The sequence below is a fragment of the Cylas formicarius genome, unplaced genomic scaffold, assembly GCF_029955315.1.
Source record: "Cylas formicarius isolate icCylForm1 unplaced genomic scaffold, icCylForm1.1 PGA_scaffold_1__22_contigs__length_36826433, whole genome shotgun sequence".
NCBI classification, from domain to species: Eukaryota; Metazoa; Arthropoda; class Insecta; order Coleoptera; family Brentidae; genus Cylas; species Cylas formicarius.
Genome location: NW_026844264.1, coordinates 10072221 through 10085471, shown reverse-complemented (window position 1 = coordinate 10085471; position 13251 = coordinate 10072221). Strand labels below are relative to the sequence as shown.

Genomic DNA, 13251 nt, shown 5'->3' with positions numbered 1-13251 from the left:
ACAAAATTACCAGCAACTATCACAAACGAGGAAGGAAGGAAAGGAAACATTTCAGTAGTCGTTAGTTAAGGTTTTTAACTTGTAGCAGACGGTGCCGGTCGTGTTATTCGTTCTTTGTTTATCTACCTGCATGCCATGTGCGTGACCGAGCTTGCGGTGGGACCCATGTAAACGATAAGACAGGTGAATCGTGCGTTGGGGTGGTTTTTCCCTCGCGATTTCTCTCTGCGTTGAAAAGAAAAATATTTGTGGACCTGATATTTGTTTTGTTACCAGCTCGTTTGGGAAATTTAACGACGAGCGGGCCTTTCCCGAGTAGGTATGTTGACTTATCTTCCGAATGTTCTCATACTTCTTATTTGAATTCGAATCTTCCCCATGAAATGGATATTTTCAACCGATTGTAAGATGCACATCAGAATTAAGTTCAAGATTATGCTCACTGTTAAAATTATAGTATTATATAAAATATAACATATATTATAAAAACCGCAACTTACTTACATAATGTGACACGACTCGATAACCCAGATGGCAGAAAAAAGAAATTTTTATTTTTTTTTCATGCCTTTTTGTATTCTGTAATGATAATAATAACAAAAAGCTAAAATAGAGAAATACAGAATAAATAAATGAAAAAAAAATAACACAACACAAGAATTTTCGGGGAGTCTCGTGTTACAGATTTCGGAATTTTGATTTATGTCTTTGTTTTCAAGTTTAAAAGATATCTTATCTTGTCTAATCTGGGCCACATTTTAAAAGCCGTTCACTACACATTCTTTAGATTTGCGTCAGGCATTGTGCATTGAAGTTTTGGATTTTTTTAACTTTCTTATACTTAACTTTGGTTTTACTTTGTGTCTTAGATTATTTAAATTTTTTTATTGTAGTGCCTGATGTGTGGTTGATGATTTTGTTGGAATAAAATGTTAGTTTCCCTCTCTGCCTATTCATTAGATTTATTATATATTTATTGTTAATTAAGTGTTATTTACTTACTTAGCACTAGTTAATTTTGAATGTTGTATTGTTAATCTATCTATCTGTACAGGGTGGCCACATCTTTATTATTGGGATTGTAAAATGTGTTAAATGGAATAGAATTTGTGAAACACTTCGAACACTCGAAGTGTTTTCGGAGCGCGAGCATTGAAGATGCCAAGTGAGATTTTGGCGAAACGTCTGCAGGATTCCAGTCGGAGTTCAACGAGCGAACGGATGATATCCCGGAATATAGTGTCATCATATATATATATATATATATATATATATATATATATATATATATATATATATATATATATATATATATATATATATATACATGTCTATTAATTTCAAATGTAATTTATCAAATTGTATGTTATTTAATTAGCACAAGTCAATTTTTAATGCTGTACTGGCTACAAAATGACTTTTAAGGAAACAATGTATATTGTTATAAGATATCTTCAAAACAAACTTATCTATCTATCTATCTATTTTTATTGGGATTGTATGGGTAACTTTTAAAACGTTAATGATTACAAGGTCGGTTAAATAGAAAAAATGTATATTGCCCTGAAGGTACCAAATTTCAGTCATCAAAGCACATTCATGTCCAATTTCACAAAAAGAAAGTGATACAAAAGTTGTTGGGTGCAAAATGAGATTCTTCGGTGTCCATTTGTTTTGTCAATTTTAAACTACAGTCAACATTAAATTTTTATGAATTTCATAATCAGTACTTCATGTCTATTGTTGTTCCTTTTCAAGAAGATAACTGCCGGCATTCGGAATTTTGAGTTAAAACCTGTCGAAATGGTTCGAGATTGGGGAAAACGGTTTGCACTTTTCGATCTTACTTTTGTATGTACTCTTGAATTCCACAAAGGTTATTTCTTGTTTGAGAAACTTTCATCTAAAACCCCAGTATCTTTAATTTTTTTAAACTTACTTTCACAATCCTGTTGAAAAAGTGATGAACCAAAGGTTTAAGAAAAAATTATAAATAATCAGTTGTCAGAACACGTGGAGAAAAATCAGGTTCTTCCCGAAAATCAATCTGGATTTAGGCAGTATCACGAATGTTCCCTACAGGGGCAGGTAAAGTCACAGTTTTAACACTATTAGATTTTTCATAAGCGTTCGACACAATAAATTACAAAACAGTTGGCAGTTCTGCACTAATATTGGGTTAAGTGGTCAGGTTATACAATTTTTTGAAATTTTTTTAAGTAAAGGAACACAGCGTGTTAAGATTGGTGAAACGGTGTCCGAAGAGATACCATTGAATTGTGGGGTACCACAGGGGTCCGTTATTAGCTCCCTGTATGCTATTTACACTTTTAATATTCACAAAGTACTCGATCACTGTAGCTTCCACTGTGCGGATGATACTCAAGTATATCTGTCATGCCATAAAGATAATCTGTCCCAATCTTGTCGAGCAATAAGCAGTGATCTGGAAAATCTAGAAACAATCTATTTAAAGTATTCCCTATTTCTCAGCCCAAAGAAATGTTGTTTAATGATTTTTGGTCCAAAAAATGACGTTTTTAATATAAAAAATTGTATTCAAGGCGCATACTTAAGATTAAAGCTTTTATATAGAAGTCGCCATGCACTGTCAGTATAAATGAAAAAAATGTTGTGTGACTCGCTTGTACTCTCCATATTCAATCACTTGTTTAACGGCGGTTCAAAAAAACAAAATACAAAAAGTGCAAAATTCTTGTCTTCGTCTGATTAAGGATGCCAATTGGTTGAATATGGAGTGTAGGAGAGAGAGGCATTTAGTTTGTTTTTATAATCTAATTTCGTTTTTTAAATCTCCATCTAAATATCTGCATAATAAAATTATATTTAGATCCCATGTACATAATATAAATATTCGATTTAGAGGATTGATAACACCACCTCGTCACAGATCGTCCTTTTTTGAAAGAAGTTTTACTTATAACATAGTGAAGCTATATAACTCACTCCCTAGTCATTTTAAATCTTTTTCTGCACCAAATTTTAAACGGCACATTTTTCAGTATTATTTTAACAAATCCTACATTAATTAATGATTAATATCACCTGTTGCAGAGTAAAAAAATTACATATTGGTTTTTATGTGCTGTGCCAAATGTTATATTTCCCATATTAAGTTTACGGTTGAGTGGAGTAGGGTGGTCTGGTCACCTGTGGCTAGTTCATCACTGAACTTCACCGATTTCTGCATTGTATATGTTCCGTTTGCTGCTAGAATACATTGTTCATATATTGCTGAGACAAAGTGTATGATGTGGAAATAAGAACATTATTATTATTATTATTATTATTATTATTATTATTATGTGTATGATTTAAAAAAAAACTTATTCACTGACTGACTTTTTCAACTTCTTGAACATTTTGCATAATCGACTTTCTTTCCGAAGAACAAAACCCTTTATTGCTAGTCAAAGAGGATATTGTTTTCGTCGAGAATAAGTGTTTAAGGTTGTCTTCGCGACGCCCCTGGTGTGTTTCGTATTCATTATTTTCGTCGACAACACTGTCAAATATCAACAGTGCGATTATAATAATATCGATATATGTTAATTTTATCATGATTTCAGAAATGAATTTAATTAGACCGATTGAGTGCCGTCGTTCAGAGTGGCTTATAAGCATTTCCCTTCTTCAATTTACGAATGCCTTGTTCTCAGTTTTTTGGTTTATTAGGGTTAACGTTTTCAACGCAAATAAACCACATTTAACACGTCACTGATTTGACGTGGAATTAGGGTTCCCACAGTCCCTTCGATCTATAACCAAACCCTATTCCGCGAACATATATAAAATATATTTTTGACGATAATTGAATATAACTCGACGACAAATTCGGTTTTGTTGACAACGGATAATGGAATTTTCGGACTAAATTTTCACTGGCAATGCGCGATTTTGACAAAAAAACGCGCGGAGCTTTTACAGAAAAAGATCGTGGATAGAGATGGAATCGTCCTCGACTTTCCCAACTGGATCTGGATGATGCCGCCTTTAGCAGATATCTGGACGGACTCGTCCGACAATGCATTGCCGGTTTTGCTAAGCGGGATTGATTTATCTGCAATTAACAGATGACGGGATCCAAATTGAAACGTTTTGGAACATGATTAATATACACCAGGTGGTCCTTAATAAACTTATTAAAGTAAAAAAAGTGTGATAAAGTCTATATCTAAGCTCGAATTTGCTTTTAAAGCCTGAGCGAAAATTTCTTTATTTCGGTAATCAACATAATATACAAATATTACAATTTACAGAGTATATATAAGTATTCCATTACTATTTCCACATAATAATTAAAAAAACCTTAAAAAAATAATTCAGCACACAACAAAAGAAAAAGAGCAGGTAACAACAATATGATTAATTATTATAGGAATGCTACTGGAGAGGACCTAATCTGACCACAACCTAATGGTTAATGATATATGGATTCATAGAATAACATCAAGGTGGAATCATGAAAAAACATCAATAGCTACTTTTCTAGTAGAATTAAGACTTGTTTGAAATATGGCTATGTGGCTAAAGGAGTGATTTCGTTTCTTTTGCATTTGATGGAATTGACCCCGCTCTTAGTACCATTATTATTACTAACTTGTGTTCGATTTGTTGACTCATTTGTGAAGGTTATTATTTTTTGAGTCAATAGGGTCTAATTAGATAGTGAGATCTTGCGAAGTCAATAATCGACAGATTTATATTAAAAATATCTTATAACAATTTACAGTGTTTTTTTAAAAATCATTTTTGTACCCATAACATAAAAAAAGAAACTTATTTTAGGTAAATAATAATAATAATAACAATAATAATAATAATCTAATCGTACACCTGAATGTGTTTTTTGTAATAGTATTACTTCCGTAATGTGTTATTATTCCTGTCCATTTTAGTTTTAAAGATTAAAATAATAATAATAAATAGCTTTCTTGCTTTAATCGTCAATAACACAAAAATTACATTCCAAATTAAATTTGATTAGTTTTGGCAAAGGCAGACATTTGGAACTGCCAGAAACTGTCAATGCCCAAAATAAAATTAACAGACACAGAGAAACAGACAACGCTTAGAGTCGGAGTGGGAGGGTATTAAGGCCAAGGAAGCATCTAAGTAAAGTTTTGATTACAAAGAAACGAAAAGGAAATCTTGCATTTTGCTTACCCAAAAGCAAACTTTTAGACTTATTTCTCAGGGTCAATAGCGTCAGAGAAAAGACTATTAAGGAGACATATTGATTAATAATATTAACAATTTGGTTTGAGAAAACCCCTTTTAAATACTCTAGCCTAGAAAATGATTCGTTAAGTATCTTTTTTTTTGTGTTCATTTAAAAAGGATTATATGAATTTACAAAACACTTCAGTGAATCTTATGTGATGAAGTAGAAAATGGAAATGATGAGGGGTATGACGCGCTTGTTTCCGAGCTTGGGGACAATATACTGTGACAATTGTGAAGCAATAAAGTGAAATTAAGACTGTGCGTTCCTGTTGCCTTAGTCTTAATAGTGTTAATTATATTAAGCAATTCGACTTCGTCAGTTTAGTCCAAGTTAAACTGTTCAATAATTTCATCCATAAGAAAGTAAACTATCTAAGAGAACACTATCTGAATGCCCTGATACATAAACCTTAATTTTTATGTGTAATGTGGAGTAACTTTCAAGGCGAATTTTAAAACGATCGTGACTCAAATTTGATATTAAAAACAGGGTTTACCACTGGGCTCATCAGCGAAGTAAAGATCTTAACAGCAGAGGCCAAGACAGTCTTCAACATGTCATTCTTCAACGATCCAAGCCATAATTTGTAATATTTTATACAGCTTACTAGTCAAATCATGACTTTTTAGGTCTAGGAGAAGTACATATATTTGATAAAGGACTAAGCGGCAATATCTTGTGTTTTTGGAATTTTTTTCGAGTTTGTGCTATCGGTTAGATCCGTTATCTAGTCATGTTTGTTTTGCAGGTTTGATATTCAAGGTCATAATCAGCTCAAACGATTGTGCATTCTCCCGCGTTTTTGAGAGAAAATAGTAAATATCTCAAGAATGTATAGAGTTTTCTGTCATCTTGAAAATATTTTTTTTACAAATTTTTGATAACTATAATTTTTGAACAATATAGCGAAACACTTTCAGGTCGGATACCCCCTAAATATATATTTCGTCTAACTGTGTAAGTTCTGCAGTTACCTTTGCCACTTGTGCGTAAAATAAATGCCCCGAAATGACTTCGTTCACATAAAAAGCGTTTACATTTAAAGATAAGCACCGGAAATTTATAGCCGAGTGTGGGCTGTTGCTAAAATATACTTTGCATTTATAACCCGGTTTTCATAGAGATTAAAAGCGTTAGGGGACAGAATACAGCCACGACAATCGTTTATGGCACGATGCCGAACGAAGACACTTCGGACTGGGGCTGAAAACTTTTTTCGGATGAAATGTAGTATTTTTAGAATTATATATATAGTACTCTTGCAAAAAATGTAATACAACTCAATAAAATGGTTATAAATGAAACCCATTACGTTGTGTTTATCTAAAAGTTGCAACTTAACTTTATTTCCGTACAAAAACGTTATATGCCTCGCAATAACGTATTTAGTTATTTTTATTCATATTTTATTTATTTATTTTTATTTTATTTATATTTTATCGAAAGACTATACTTCCAGTTTAAGTTCACGCACTAAACAGAAAAAAAAACACATTATGTTAAGGCATTTTTAGATCAAAAAAGTTACAAATTTTATACAAATATTGTAACGTTTATTCGACCAAACTACTCACACAACTACGTGGGTAATTTGCTGCCAAGTTATATTTTCAATTTTCAATGCAATTTCACTTTTTTTATCGTAAAAATCACAAACTGATCGAAATTCGCGGTAATTTCTACACAGCGAACAGCTAATTTACTTATGTGCATGCGTAGCGATCTCGACATACTCAACTCGTCTTATTGATTGATTTGAAATGATTTTGGGCTTGTTCAGATGTTCACAACTCCTTCAGTGAAGCAGTTGAACGACGTGATCTGTAAGTCATTTTGATAAAGCTTTGAACATCAATCAGAGGGAAGCAAAACTTTGATGCTTTTTATTCATCCGATGTTACTTGTGGTTAAGTTCAAATATGACAACTGTGATAGATTATGTATAGGATGGGCCGTTTATTATGGGACACTATCTTATCTCAGAAACTATAGGGGATTAAGCCAAAAATTCCATACAAAAGTTAAATGATGTATTACAAACCTTTAATTTATTTGAATTTGGTATATACAGAGTGTTTAATTTTTCGTGGGCGAAAATCAAATTTCTTATTTTAAATGAAACGCTGGATATATTACTTTATTTTTGAATTCTATACAATATTCTAGACACATTTTGTGTATAATGCCCTATACTCAAATCTAACCGTTTTTGAAGTTTCAATTTTTTTATGAGAAGAATGACGTTTGCTAGAGGTAAACTATCTGCCAATTTCTTTATTCGGAAGCATTTATTGTTTCACTCGAGTGTTTTATCGTAGACAAAGGACTCGAATAAGGGATTTTATAAGAAATTTCGATACATATTAATACAGGGAACGCGAAAAATTAGATTAAAGATTAACATTTTTCTTAAATGGAAAAAAACCTATTTTTATAATCTTGACATATTTACCATTAAAAATTAATGCCATTTTATATAAGGCTGTATATGCCTAATATTTCCTTTTAAACATTTGTACACACAAGTAATATGCTATTGGTATATAAGTTCAGTTAGTGTAAGGTGGCTATGACGGCCTCTGAACAAAACAAGTGCTAAAGTGCTGCCACTATGATTTACCATTTCATAGTTGACCATAATCTTGTCGATGCGCTTATGAAGATTCAAAGATTATATCAATGTATGTATGCATTATTTATACAAAATAAGACCAAAGATACGCGATAACGTTGGTGTATTTTTTAATACCTTCTCTTATCCGACGTTTTAGTTCTTTCGCAGTTCACGTTTTGTGTTTATAAACTAAATCTTTAAGTGTACCCCATAGAAAAAAATCTGGAGTAATTAAAACGGGGCTCCTTGGAGGCAGGGCGTAACTACCATTCTCCTCAACCCATTCTCTACAGTGTGCATTTAAATAGGTGCTAAGTTCTTGTCTTCTGTGATAAGGAGCACCGTGCTGCTGCCAAATTAAATTTCGTCGTTTCCTTTCGGGCTTCATTTTCAAAGGAATTGTGATAAAAAAATACTGGTCCTATTATTCTGACTCTTCAAATGGCGCAATGACAATGACAAAAGTTCTACCTGATCATGTAACTTCCAGATGTTTTTTTATTATTCTTGTTGCTCAAGTAATGGATATTTTTCCGATTAAAAACTTTAGTTGAAGTTGTGAATATGGACTCATCTGTCCAAATAATTTTAGCAAATATATTTTCTGAAAAATGGGCGCCCTCTTAATGGAAATTTTGTTATATAATCCAGGGTATATGAGAAGATTATAAAAATAGGTAGTTTCCATTAAAAAAGAAGTTTTTTTGGCAGTTTTTTTTATTTCATTTAAAATCTTATTTTAAACGTGCCCTATATTGTAATTATCGAAATTTCTTCTTTCTTTAGCATAAAAAATTAAAAAGTGTCAAAAATGGTTGTTAGACTTAGGTATCGCACATTATACAGAAAATTTGTCCAGAATATTGTATAGAATTCAAAAATGAAATAATATACCAGATATTCGTCCACGAAAAATTCAACACCCTGTGTTTACAAAATTAAAATAAATTGAAGGTTTGTAATACCCCAATTAACTTTTGTGTTTAACTTTTGGCTGCATCCCCTGTAGTTTCTGAGATAAGGTGGTGTACCGAGATAACCCCCCCCCCCCCCCCCAAGCAATGTAATTCAAATATGCATGACTGGTAGATCTGGACACTGGATCATTTTCGACTTCGGTAGAGGATTTTCATACTTTATTAACCACAAAATTTTCATATTTTTTGTATGTTTACATACACGTTTGTTGCCCCGCCATTGTATAGTACTCAACAAATCAACTTCTAGTCCTTTGACTGTTAATAATAGAGTACATCAGGGTAGTATCTGAGGTCCACTTCTATTTGCGATTTTTACATCCAGGTTTACAACATCATTACAGTATTTACTTTACTTTTCTTTTAAGTATCTTAACGAAGCAAGTATCAGTATTAGTTCTGATTTGATAGGTGTTACGATTCTGTCACTCAACATATCCTCGTACTTAATCCTAATAAATTGGCAGTGATGATATAGGGAAATGATAATATTAAAAGCAACGTAAAATTCTATATAAGGTAGTCTGTTGTTTTTGTGACAGTTGCCAAAGTTTAGGACTTTCTCTAGATTCTCGGCTAAAACTTAGAGAGAACGTTATAAGCAAATTATGCAAATTACAAGAATTAAAGATATGGAGAACTATCGTCTGAGATTGACATATGAAGTTGGACGTAGAACTTTTCCACCATATCTAGTTAGGTCATTCTGGTTGAAGAAATATCTTCAAGCGATATAAACTTCATGCCCTCATATTTTATTGCAAAATCATTGAATGTGCGACACCACCCTATGTGAACAACAAAGTTAGATTTCGGACGGATGTGTACAATTTGAATCTCCGTAGACGCGGTCCCCTTACTGTGCCACAGCATCGAAAAGAGTATTTAAAAAGATCCTTTTCATACCAAATGGTAAATATGATGACCCTGAAAAATAAGTTTAAAAATTGCTTTGTTGTTTGTTTAAATGCTTGCTAGCAAGATTCCATTTTCGTTTCTACCTAATTAAACCTTTACTTAGATACTGGCTTGCGCTTATCTTTGAAAACGAGGTAGTTTATTATCAATATGAGTAGACGCTAAACGTGGCTTTCGCCTGTTGAGAAACAGCAAAACCATCCTGCTAGTGATTATTAGTTCAAAACCATATTTGGAATGATCGCTCATGAGCATATTGAATGCCTCTTCTCAACATTTTTTGCATGAGCGTTCCAAAAATGCCTGTATTATCAGCATAGGTAGCTCTTTTATATACTTAGGGTGGCTAAATCTTGCCGCATTCTTCTTAGCGGCCGATGTAAATTCGCGAATTACATTTAAGCATCGCGTTACGGCTTACAACTTCTCCCTAAATCGACTTTTCAAGTCGGAACCGCACTTTAATCCGGGAAACGGACGGGGGTTATTCTGCTCGTTGCTCAACCTCTGATTACGTACATGCTCTTTGTCGCTGTCTTTGCAGCCAACCTTTTGCTTCGAAACCCGCCGACGTCGATTTATCAGCGCGGCATAAACGCGGCGCACAACACCAGCTTGATAAAAGAGTCGATAATACGTTACTCCTATGGATACTTGATTTATTGCCGCTGCTCGCCTACTTTGGTAGTATCTTAAATTCATCGAAGTCTCGGAAAGAAGAAAACGCACTTGATTGACTTAGCAAATTACTTCGAATTGTATTGACAAATTATACAGGGTTTTATTAAAATTACAGTATTTAATGAATGAATCTTATAATCAAGGGAGAACTAGGCAAAAATACTAGTTATGACGGTTGCGGAAAAATTTCTTCCAAGATTTGGTAGATATAAAATGCTTGTCGTGCCAAATTTGCAAAAAATCTGTTCCAGCGGACTTATAATTTGTTTAAAGCTACAATTTTTTAACACGAACATTGCTAATATCATAAATTAAAACTCCAATTATAATTTGGTTTCTTTATTAGTGTTAACAAAATTCGGCCAGTATTAGTCAAAGTGGTCTTTGTTTGTTGGCACGATAAATGATAATGATGATAATGTAAATGATAGTAACTGATTAACACTATTAATAGGGTAAGTCGGATATATCGTACCGTTTTTTTTTCGAGCCCTGTGCTCAAAGATGAAATTATTTATTTAAAACCAAAAATTGACAAAAAAAGAATACACATTCCCTTAGCAATTGAAACATGGTTATATCTGCATCCAAAAATACATCCTTAAAAATGTAAAGCACTGCATATCCAGTAATCTGGATTAAGAGAGATTTCAATATTATTGTTTTCTGGTGTAGATGAGGGGGGGACGGGAAATCTTGAACTGGAGGGCATTTTCAACGCATTTGAAGAAGAGGATGGCATAAACACTTTTTGTTTGTTTGTTGATTTTCCAAGTAATCTTTGCAGGGTGTATTGCTTAAAATTACAGCCGGCTAGGACATCTTCCGTTTCCTTCCATTGTTCTTTTATTCTGGCAATGGACAAATTTTATGGATAGAAACATACAAACATGTTTGTTATATGGGATGTCTCTCATTTGCCTACTTGTTCTTGTTCATTTCACCGAGTTCAGTATTGTTATCTGTAGCTTGGTTAGGACAATCCGGTACATGATTGTTATTTGATTCAATCTCGAATAATAAACATGCAGCAATAAAATCAGCTTGTAAAAAACTGTCCGATCAACTGTTATGTCATACTAACAAACAGTACTATCAGGTTTGTTTGTTCGTAGGAAGCTTTTAACAGCCTGGGTAGCTTTCCATAGGATTGAAAAAACTTGAGTCCAAGGGTTGTAAGTGGTATGTTGTATGTATAGGGAAGCTATAAGACCACAGTGTTATGTTTTCTGATCAAAATCAGCTGGCTTAACATTTTTTTAGTGGGTTGTATATCCATCGAGCAACAGTAGCAGTTTTTTCTGGACCGGATTTCACATGTTTAATGAAATGTTTTAACCATGTAATAAATATTAGCTATTTATGTAACCAGTTCCAGAGATAGTGACAATAGCTCCAGAAGATGCAGCAATTGCAAGTTCAGGAGCCACAGGTTTTCGTTTAAAAACAATAGGAGAATGTATTGACCTGCAGTATTAACACAGAAAACAATGGTGATGTTTACCCCTGTCTTACCACTTGATCTGCCACCAACCTGATGCATATTCTGTTTTTGCTATTTTTTTCTTTTATACCATTGAAACCCGCGATCAGTGATGTTGAAAATTGTGGGTGCTGTTTTCATCAACGCATTTTTTCAATATGTTAAAGAATTCTGACGCATTCACATTCTTTTGGAATGACCAAGTGATAAAAAGTCATGCCGCTTCACACATGAATAATACCAGACTTGTCCTGTAATTTACCTATTAACATTAAAATTGTGGGAAATATAATGTCGCACAGCTATTTGGAATACCAAGTGACCAACATCGTTATGGTTATAAAACTTGATTTGTTAGTTCCAATTCAATGTCAGCATTCATCCATAGATTGAACAATGTCTTCTTAAAGTAGGTTTTGGAATGTTATACCTCCTCCAACACTCGTTAAAACCCCATTGTTTCTCTTTGTAGGCTGTAAGGGTATGTTGCATATTTTTTGAGGTTCATCGGCAGTATCTCCGTTTTTCTTCGTTTTTTGACTCACTGACTTTTTTGTGAATTAATATAACATAAATTAATGATAAAGGTCATATTACCTACCTTAAATGGAATATTTAATTTTTTCCCATGAAAATTGGTAGTCCGGAAACTCACACTAATATGTCGTATCCAACAGAAATTCTAAGAGATGGTCGAATTTCCAATGTTAAATTGAAATAAAGCCCTAAAATCTAAATATTCCAACACAAAATTGCCACAACTACGGAATCAATTGTTACGTTGTAATAACATATCGTTCTTAATGTCAATTTACTTACCAAATTAAAAAAAAAACGCTAATAAACAAACGCACAAAATAGGAAAATTAAGACATTAGGTGCAATGTAACAAGCTTTTAGTCCCTGTTAATAGATGTCGTAAACGGTTTCCTATTTTAATAGCCCAAAAAGCAAACAAAATCACAGCTACCTGAGGGTTCACTATCTGCAATAAAACATACTTTGCAAATTATTCAACATGTCACATTTTCATTATTTAATGTTTGGTCGTGACTTTCATTGACACACCAGCTACGAAAACTTCCATATCAATCTAGATTGGACCGAACAATTTGGCATCAGATGAGATTCACAAGTTGTATTAAGTGATGGTTACTAAGAAGCGGACCACAAAGTGGTCTTTGTTTGTTGGCACGATAAATGATAATGATGATAATGTAAATGATAGTAATTGATTAACACTATTAATAGGGTAAGTCGGATATATCGTACCGTTTTTTTTTCGAGCCCTGTGCTCAAAGATGAAATTATTTATTTAAAACCAAAAATT

At 33.0% G+C, this 13251-nt stretch overlaps 1 protein-coding gene across 1 annotated transcript in view; it reads left to right on the top strand.

The window, feature by feature from the left end:
• Window positions 1-182: 182 nt before the first annotated feature.
• Window positions 183-13251, top strand: part of LOC132696321 (uncharacterized) — a 175958-nt gene continuing 162889 nt past the window's right edge. Inside the window, exon 1 of the mRNA XM_060661075.1 lies at window positions 183-319. The gene's annotated coding sequence lies outside the window, so the exon portion shown is untranslated. The remainder of the gene's footprint in view (window positions 320-13251) is intronic.